Source organism: Lynx canadensis, chromosome A1 (genome assembly GCF_007474595.2).
Source record: "Lynx canadensis isolate LIC74 chromosome A1, mLynCan4.pri.v2, whole genome shotgun sequence".
Taxonomy (NCBI): Eukaryota; Metazoa; Chordata; class Mammalia; order Carnivora; family Felidae; genus Lynx; species Lynx canadensis.
Window position 1 is genome coordinate 107,068,056 of NC_044303.2, and position 10,259 is coordinate 107,078,314.

Sequence of the window (10,259 nt, forward strand, 5' to 3'; positions counted from 1 at the left end):
AGGTCCCCATGCCTCACTGTAATGTGCATCTCCTTCACTCTGTGACTTTCTTTTGGTCAAGTGGCCTCTCGGGATGGTCATCAGCTCATTCTCCAAGTTCATTTTCACAGCTTCCCCTGGAGCCATGGGAACAGTATGGACCCCTTCGATGCTACTCCCATGCCACAGGGAACACCGGGTAAAACATGACTCTTCTGTCGTCCACATGTGCCATTTTTTTATTTTTACTCTTTCCCCAGAACTCCTTGAAGGGGGTACATCTCTGAGGTTTCTGTTCTTAAGCTACATCCAAGGAATGGCAAATTTGTTTCATCTCTCAGAAGCCCCCTATTTTTCAAGGTACCCACTTAAATTACCTTCCTTTCCCTTCTTCACCCACCCTTGGGCATAAGTGAGAATCTCTATTCCTCTGTCCATCTAAAGCAAAATTCCTTAGTCAGCTGTGTCCTCCTAGAGCTTGATTTTTTTTTTTTTAATCATTCCAAGGCAGGAAGGAAATTGGTGTGATCTGGTATACCCCTTTTGAGTCTGTCCTGTTTTGTGATAAGAGCAGCTTCTTTGAATGATGTGATTTAGATTCTGGTCCTTGCCCTCCGTGGAAGTCTCCTTCACGTTTGTCAGTGCAGTCTGAGCTAGAAATCATTTGGGACAATGGCAGGAGATATGCTAGGGAAAGAGAAAGAGATCAATTGTCAGTATTTCATTAGTCCTTCCCATTTTGTCTTGCCACATATATGGGTACCCATGGAGAGTGAATCATGACATCATCTTAACCCCCTTTATCTATTTCATTGCATTTCCTTTGAGAACCTATCCACAAGGAAATGATCAATGTTACCACTTTCATCTGGACTGTAAGGCATTTCTGGAATCTCCCCAGAGTGTTAGGAACCATTGTGGGAAACGCTGAGTAAAATGTATTTGACAAGAGTCAAAACTATAGCCATAGAGAAAAGATCAACTGTGGCCAAGGTATGGGGATATTTGAGTGCATGCCTACAAAAGGACAGCCTGAAGGAGTTTTGGCGGTGATGGAATTGCTCTATATCCTAATGCTGCTGGTAAATACACAGATCTATGCATGTATTAAAAACTTAAAAACTATGCACCAAAAAGTCAGTTTTATTGGACTCTATCTATCTATCTATCTATCTATCCATCCTTGAATGGTATATGAAAGCTTATTCTCAGAAAGTTCTACATCAGATAGTTTCTATAAGTAGGTTTAAATGAGCTGCCTTTTAAAACGTAGGTGAAGGAGTACCTGGGTGACTTAGTTAAGTATCTGACTCTTGATTTCAGCTCAGGTCATGATCTCACACTTTGTGAGTTTGAGCCCCATGTCAGGCTCTGCACTGGCAGCGTAGAGACTACTTGGGATTCTGTCTCTCCCTCTCTCTGCCCCTTACCCTCGCTCTCTGTCTCTCACAATAAATATAAATGAACTTTAAAAAAAAGAAAGGAAAAAGTAAGTGAAAGTTGGGATTATTTTAGAGTTCTGTGTTGTGTTTATGCCTGAGATAGGCTGGTTCTACCACCTGCAGATGAATTCCTAAAACAAATATTCCAGAGGATTTCCATAAATTCTTTATCACCAAAAACAATAGTATGATGTCCAGCCTATAGATTCATTAATCTTTTCACTAGTGTACCCATTTAATATTTGGGGAACTCTTTCCATTTCATTCAGTATTTTAAAACAGTTTTGTTGTTCTCACTCTCTTACCCAAAATTATGCTCTAAAATTGCATCCTGTTGAATCTAGTATAGGTGTTTGTTGTGTCAAGAAGATCAAAGAATGTACCTGAAGGTGCATCAGCCTGTTTTACGCAAGGGGCTTTTTTTGTTAATATCTTGTATTTGCTACAATCCCAGAAGTGTTGATCCAAGTACAGCAGGAGGTATTTGCTATGGCATAGACTCCCCTTGTTCAGCCAATAAGTAATTGAAAGCAATTACCAAGCAGGAATTAGTAATTCTGTTACCTAAAAACCACCTTAGCAAGAAAGCCTAGGGACTTTTGTGGCACAGCTGTGGCCTTAGCAGTGGATTCGGCAGTAGTCGCTAGAGTTAAGGGGCACTGTTGTCACATGCCTTAACACGGACAGAAAGCAAATAGCGAAAAGGCAAAAGGAATAAAGGTTTCATACTGGAGATGAAGATCTTGATCTGTGAACTGTCTGCCTCAAGACCGTGTCTCCTTCTGGGGAGGAGCTTACCTAGTCAATTTTTTTCTGCCAGTTGTTTTGAGAAATAACTGACGTGCATCACTACATGGATTTAAGGTATACAGCATGGTGGTTTGATTTCCGTATATGGCAAAATGATGACCACAATAAGTTCAGCTGACATCCATTTTCTTGTACAGAAATAATAGAAAAAAAGAAGCAAAAATTCTCCTGGTGATAAGAAGTCATAGGATTTACTTTCTCACCAGGGTTCCTGTGTATCCCGTGGCAGTGCTAGCCACAGTCATCATGGCACTGCACATCACTAGCCCTCATTTACCTTACATAACTGGAAGTTTGTTCTCCCAGACCCTTCACCTCTTGTAACTACAGGTCTGATTTTTTTTTTGGTAAGGTTTTTTTAAGGTTCCACATGGAAGCAAGATCAAACCATATTTGTCTTTCACTGTTGGGCTTATTTCACAATCCCACCAATAGTGCGTAAGGGTTCCCTTTTCTCCACATCCACGCCAGCATTCATTGTCTCTTAGTTTTTGTAAGATGACATTTAGCAGAGAGAAAAAGCAAGTAGCGAAGAAGAAAAGGGAATAAAAGTTTTCATTCTGGAAATGAAGATGGCATGACATCTCATTCTGGTTTTAATTTGCATTGCCCTAATGACGAGTGATCTGGAGCATCTTCTCATGAACCTGTTGGCCTTTCGTATATCTCCTGTGGAGATATAGCTATTCAGGTCTTTTATACATTTTAATTAATTAATTTTAATTTTTAGAGAGAGAGAGCACGCTAGTAGGGGAGAGAGGCAGGGGGACAGAGGGAGAATCTCAAGCAAGCTCCACATTCAGCGCAGAGCCCGATGGGTAGCAGCTCAACCCCACAACTTTGGGATCATGACCTGAACCAAAATCAAGAGTCAGATGCTCAACCAAAGGAGCCACCCAGTTGCCCCTATCCGTTTTTAATTGCGTTATTGGTTTTTTTTGCTGTTGAGTTGAATGAGCTCTTTATATATGTCTGATATTAATCTTTTATCAGATATATGCTTTGCATATATTTTTTCCCCTTCTGCAGGTGGTCTTTTCACTTTGTTGATGGTTTCTTTTGTCCTGCAGAAGCTTTTTAGTTTGATGTACTTCCATGTGTTTATTTTTTATTGTAATTCTGTATTTTTTAAGTGTCACAGCCAAAAAAATCATTACCAAGACCCATGTCGATGAGCTTTATTCCTGTTTTCTTTCAGGAGTTCTATGGTTTTGTCTTGCATTTAAGTCTTTAATCCATTTTGAGTTAATTCTGTGAGTGTAAGATATCAGTTCAGTATGTTAATATCTAATTGCTTTAGCATCATTTATTGAAAAGGCTCTCTTTTCTTCATTGAGTATTCTTGGCTCCCCGTCAGATATTAGTTGACCATATATTCATGGGTTTATTTCTGGGCTCTCAATTCCATTTGCCTGTTTTTGTGCCAGTACCATACTGTTTTGATAACTATAGCTATATAGGATAGCTTGAAATCAAGAAGTGGGATGCTTTGTTCTCCTTTCTCAGGATTTATTTGCCTATTTGAGGTCTTTCGTGGTTCCATGATTGTGTTTTCTATTTCCGTTAGAATATCATTGGAATTTTGTTAGGGATTGCAATGAATCTATAGATGGCTTTATCTTAACAATATTCATTCTTCCAGTCTGTGATCGTGAGATACCTTTCCACTTAGGTATCTCAGACTTCCAGTCTGTGTATCGCGAGATACCTTTCCTGCAGCTTTACTGAATCCATTGATTGGATCTAACAGTTTTTTCGTTAAATCTTTAGGACCTTCCATCTATGAAATCATGTCATCTGCACATATAAACAATTTTACTTCTGCCTTTCCATTCTGTTGAATGGAAGTGGTGAGAGTGGGTGCCCTTGTCTTGTTCCTGATCTTAGAGGAAAATATTTCAACCCTTCATCATTGAGTACAATTTTAGCTATGGGCTTGTCATATATGGCCTTTATTATGTTGAGATGTGTTTCTTTTCTGCCTAATTTGTTGAGTTTTTATCATGAATGGATGTTGAAATTTGTCGAATGCTTTTTCCGTGTCTATTGAGATGATTGTATGATTTCTTTCTTTCTTTCGATGAATGTGATGTATCACATTAATTTGCATATGTTGATAAGTGAGGCCATGGGCTGTGCTCTCTGTTCAGGTGCCACTGTACATAGGACTGTTGAATGGGCTACGTAGCTCCAGTGTGCTTTGGTCAGGTTCTCTGTCAGACAGGCTGAAGGCTGTATTTAGCAATGAGGGAGCAGGGCTACACATTTGATCCCCTGCGCAGGTGCAGCACGAGAAGCAGCTTTAAAGCTCTTAAAGCTCTTTGGTCCCTTAACTTGTGCTGACCCACCAACCCACATCCCAAATTCTCTGACCCAATAGGACCACTGGCTTTGTTTTGCCAACTATCAGCTCTGCACACCTGCCTCATAGCCTGAGTGCCACTGGAGTTGTTTTTCCAATACAAGTTGTGTCCCCAGGCTTTATGGTCACATGGAGCCCGAAGACTCTGCACAGCAGTTGGGGCTATGTCTCAGCTCCTTTGCCTGGGAGGGAGTTGGTAGGTGGGGGGAGGCATGGAGGAGCTACTCCAAGCTACCCTCCATTTCCCCAATAGGCTCTGCAGCTGGGACGGGCTGAGAGCTACCCTCAGTCTTGGCTACCATTGAACCGCTCTGCCTGTGTGTAGCCCGTGAATGCTCTGTGCTGGTAGTTGTGCTCTCGGCACATCAGCTCTGCCCCCTTGCCTCTCTGCTCCACTGCTGGTAAGTCACACTGCTTCCAGGAGTCATTGCCAGCCCTTCTGGTCAGATAGGCCTGGAAGATATTCTCCAAGTGGCTGGGTCTTTGATTTAGCTCTTTGCCTGGGCATAGGCAAACCAGGCTGTAGAGCTGACAAAATTCATTTGAGGAACTAAATCAGATATGTACCCCCACTGAGTTCCCCGGTCAGAACGCACCCCTGACTTGGTTCTGCAGATAAGCAAAAACCACTAGTTAAGATTTCTACTCAAGCACTGCAGACATGAACTCAGTTTGCCAAGGTCCTTGTGCCGGTTGTTGCAAGCCCCTCTCACCTTCTTCATCACAGTCACATTCCTAGTGGCTGGGCCCCACAGACCTCCCTGAGTCCATAATGGTGTGAGACCAGAGTAAGGGCTCCTGCCAAGTGATCCACAATGCTGGGGGTAGGGCAGCTTGACGTCCCCCCAGGTTCTCTTTTTCTGCTGGAGGAAGTGGAGGCTAAGGAGACCTCTCCAGGTGGTGCTGTCCTGGTGCAGTGGAGGGGCAATGCAGTCAGCCTGTAGCTGCCTCTCTTACACTTCTAATGCAGACTTGCCTTGGTCTCTGTGGTGCGGGGTAGGGGCTTCAGCCTTACCTCTGTGTTCTAGGATTCTCTCAGTGGTGTCTTGTTCTTGCACAGTTGTTAGTTGTTCTTGTGAGGGGAAGTGATGTCAGGAAGAATCTATGTTGCCATCTTGCTGACATCACTCCCTCTCTGGTCAATTTTACTTTTAGATCTCTAGGTGGCATATAGTTCCAAGAGGCTGGTGGAGTCCTTTTTCACTGAGAGATGTGGACTGAAAGTTCAGGCCCCTTGAATTTGGCTGCTTTCTGGGTACCGTGGGGAACCTGGCATGATCCCTTCCACGTAGGTTCAAGACTGGACTTTAGGGGCATCTGGGTGCCTCAGTCGGTTGAGCATCTGACTTTGGCTCAGGTCATGATCTCACAGTTTGTGAGTTCGAGCCCCGCATCAGGCTCTATGCTGACAGCTCGAAGCCTGGAGCCCGCTTCGGATTCTGTGTCTCCATCTCTCTCTGCCCCTCCCCAGCTTGTGCTCTGTCTCTCTGTCTCTCAAAAATGAATAAATGTTAAAAAAAAAAATTTTTAAGACTGGACTTTATTCTTAGTGATTCCAAATCAGAAGTGTGGGAGAAAATTGAAAACATTTAGAAAGTTGTAGCCTGATATTTGAGGAAATTAGAAGAGTTCAGGATCCAGTTTGGTTTAGGGGTGTATAACAAAACTTCAAAGACAATGAAGAAGACTAAAATCTAATATTCACAAAGTTATGTTATCGTTTTCTACTCAAACATAGCTTTTTACTCTATAATAGCCCTCATTTCTATCAAAGATATTGAGAGCAGGACTAATTTGTTTGCAAAATAAGTCTAATTTCATTAACTTGGCCTGGTTATTTACATAAGTACAGAAACAGTAGTGATTGACCATAGAGGCTCTTATAAAATTTGCTTTGCAAAATCTATTAATAGAGAATCTTAGTTCAGTCTTATAAAGCCTCTCTAGGTTAAAAGGCCCACTCAAGGACCACCATCTGACTTCACCTGGAATACTTGTATACATTTGGGGTTAAATCCTCTTTTGTTGTTGTTGTTGTTTTGTTTTGTTTTGTTTTTCAGTTTTATTTTTTATTTTTTATATTAAATATAATTTATTGTCAAACTGGTTTCCACACAACACCCACTGTTCATCCCAAAAAGTTCCCTCCTCAATGCCCATCACCCATTTTCCCCTCCCTCCCATCCCCCATCAACCCTCAGTTCATTCTCAGTTTTTAAGAGTCTCTTATGGTTTGCCTCCTTCCCTCTCTGTAACTTTTTTTCCCCTTCCCTTCCCCCGTGGTCTTCTGTTAAGTTTATCAGGATCCACATAAGAGTGAAAACATATGGTATCTATCTTTCTCTGTATGACTTACTTCACTTAGCATCACACTCTCTAGTTCCATCCACATTGCTACAAAAAGTCATATTTCATTCTTTCTCATTGCCACGTAGTATTCCATTGTGTATATAAACCACAATTTGTTTATCCATTCATCAGTTGATGCACATTTAGGCTCTTTCCATAATTTGGCTGTTGTTGAAAGTGCTGCTATCAACATTGGGGTACAAGTGCCCCTAGGCATCAGTACTCCTGTATCCCTCGGGTAAATTCCTAGCAATGCTATTGCTGGGTCATAGAGTAAGTCTATTTATAATTTTTTGCGGAACCTCCACACTGTTTTCCAGAGCGGCTGTACCAGTTTGCATTCCCACCAACAGTGCAAGAGGGTTCCCGTTTCTCCACATCCTCACCAGCATCTATAGTCTCCTGATTTGTTCATTTTGGCCACTCTGACTGGTGTGAGGTGATATCTCAGTGTGGTTTTGATTTGTATTTCCCTGATGAGTGACGTCAAGCATCTTTTCATGTGTCTGTTGGCCATGTTAAATCCTCTTTTTTTGAGGTCTCCACAATATCCTGAGGTTCCCAGGACTGCCAGGAAGTAACCTTCCTTGCTCACCTGGTAAAGCTTCAAGGTATCCTGTCAGCAGGATATCAGGCCAGTTTTTCCAAGGGCATTTTATTGTCTGCATAAAGTCAACATTAGTTCATTCAGTCTATCTGGTTATATCTGATTTTATGCTTATTCTCAAAAATGATAGTCTAGTCAAAGCCATGTTTCTAGTTGTGTCCTATTATAAGGAGATCTGATTCCTATTGAACTTGTGCAAATAATTATATTGCTATGAAATTAAGAATGCTCAATAAGTTTCTGAATTATGGGGGGATTATATAGGGAGAAAAAGTAAATGTTTCCATTCTTTTGACAAAGGTATATTGACAACATTAAGTCATAGGTAATTAAGAAAAAAGAGAAGAAACTTCCCTTAAATCTAGAAAATCAAAACAATAAGGAATGCTTCACAGAAAAAGTTGTAAAAGTAATCATAATTATCCTCATCATTTCATTCAATACCTTTTTATTCTCATTTTCTTGAACCCAGTTTTTCCATTAGTTCTGGAAACTCTTCTCCCATTCAGTTCCATGATCTTCAAGTTATCAGAAATCTGTATTCCAGAGTTGTTCTCAGAGTCTTTTCCATGAATCTCCTGAATATGAAGCATTTTTGCAAAAGTTTCAGAGTAAATAGCTGCAAATGACAAAAGGACTTTTTAAAAAATGGCTGTGGTTAGGGGCATCTGAGTGACTTAGTCGGTTAAGTGTCTGACTCTTGGTTTCAGCTCAGGTCATGATCTCGCGGTTCGTGACAGGCGCTTGAGATCCTCTCTGTCCCTTTCTCTCTGCCCCTCCCTGGTTCTCTCTCTCTCTCTCTCCATGCATGCCACGTTTAAAGCTGAGAGTTCATTTGATAAGGAAATGCAGTTATTTCCATGGCATACAATAATTTAGAATAATAATTGGACAGTGAGAGTACTAACAAATTTTTAGAAACTTCACACAATTTCTGGAATACCTATATCAGTAACATATAACCATACACATGTGCCCTAATAAGGTTTATTATCACTTCTTGCTTGGTAATGCTTCCCATGGCATTTAACATACCAAGTAAACCAGAATAGTTTAATATTTCTCCTTTACAAGATGGAGACAAATTCTTTGAGATTTTTTTTTTCAGGGGACTTCTGGGAAATCTCCAAGTTACTTTGAAGTCAAATAGACTCCATTTAGAATTTGATTTTGGGAAGTTGTTAAAACATCAAAAGTTTTAAATATCTGACTAAATAGGATCACACAAAGTTATGTAATAATAACTATTTAACCAAAGTGGCAATAGAAGATTTTAAAGGCAAATACAGAAGGTTACATAGTTTTGGACAAAACTTAGCTCTTAATATTGAGAAGAGTAGATTTTCTTAAGTAATGAGAAACCTGAGAAAGATAACGTGAGGCACAAGAAATAATTTTAAGACACAAGATCTTGGTTTTCTAGGGAGGTTATTTAAATGGTTAAAACACATGCACACACACACACACACACACACACACACACATACACCTTCCACAATCTCTTATCAAGAGCAGATCAGTAGTCCAAGAGCATTTTGTTCTTTTAAAAAAATTATTTATTTATTAGAGAGAGAGAGAGAGGGAGAGAGATAGAGGAGGACGAGAGGCAGAGGGAGAGAGGAGATAGAAACCCAAGCAGGCTTTGTACTGTCAGCACAGAGCCCAATGTGGGGCTCTATCATATGAACCATGAAATCATGCCCAGAGCTGAAATCAGGAGTCAGACACTTAACCAACTGGGCCACCCAGGTGCATTTTGTCCTTCTAACACAGAAAAAAAAAAGACAACAGATTCTAATTTTGCACCAGTGTAGTTTTGATATTAAGACACATTCTTTTAAAATTAAAATATCTTAACCAGCTTGACCACACATAACATTCCTTACCCAAGATTCCTTTTCTGCAACACTCTTATCCATTCTTGCTTTTCCTCCTCACTCTGGAATGACCAGTCATTTTACTTTAAGTCACAGTTACTCTCTTTTTTACACCTTAACAACAACAAAAATAAAACATTTCCTTCATACTTTTCCTTTTCTGAATACACATTCAACTTTTTTCAAACATATTTTTCATGTACAGGTGTTTTCTTTTGGCCTTAGCTCTCGTAGTAGTTCGAATTGCATATATTGATTAGAATTCTTAGAAACATTCATTTCTAGTGAAATTATTTAGCAGTAAGCAGCTTTTGAGCCTGTTGCAATAGCATTCTATAGTGTGGTAAGTTTATGAACACATCCAACCATATCATCAATTTTCTTCTTTATATTAGGTAGAAGACCTTCAACTATGATAGAAATCAAAGATTCTTATGTCTTAGATTTTGAGCTGTGTGTCTTGAGAATGTTTTAGTAAATCCTTCCATAAACAGCTTCAGAGAATTTTTCTTTCCCTCTGGGTATATAGTTTCATTTTCACTTAGGGGAGAAGGCCTGAAAAAAAGTTCCTATCAGGCTCTAAATAGTAGCCTCCAATGTGGCCAACTTCTGACCACAGAGCGACTTAAAAAAAATTCTTTTGAATATGTTGTCCATTTTCAGCCTGGACAAACAATAATTATTCCTGGAGGCAATGGAAAATCCCATGGTGTCCCCACAGAGGGTGCAGAAAATACTGCCCTCTCAAGATCAAGAGCCATTCCAAAAAATAGCCAGAAGAAACAGAGACTTAGACAATTCCCCTGAGATCTAACAACAGTTAGTAGGGCCCT

At 40.2% G+C, this 10,259-nt stretch overlaps 1 long non-coding RNA gene across 1 annotated transcript; it reads right to left on the bottom strand.

Moving 5' to 3' along the window:
* Window positions 1-529: 529 nt before the first annotated feature.
* On the bottom strand, window positions 530-9,534 carry LOC115515537. The gene is made up of 3 exons (XR_004344142.1): window positions 9,436-9,534; window positions 7,994-8,168; window positions 530-666 (listed from the first exon to the last, which is right to left on the bottom strand). It is a non-coding gene; the product is annotated as an uncharacterized LOC115515537 (long non-coding RNA).
* Between the last annotated feature and the right edge of the window lie 725 nt (window positions 9,535-10,259).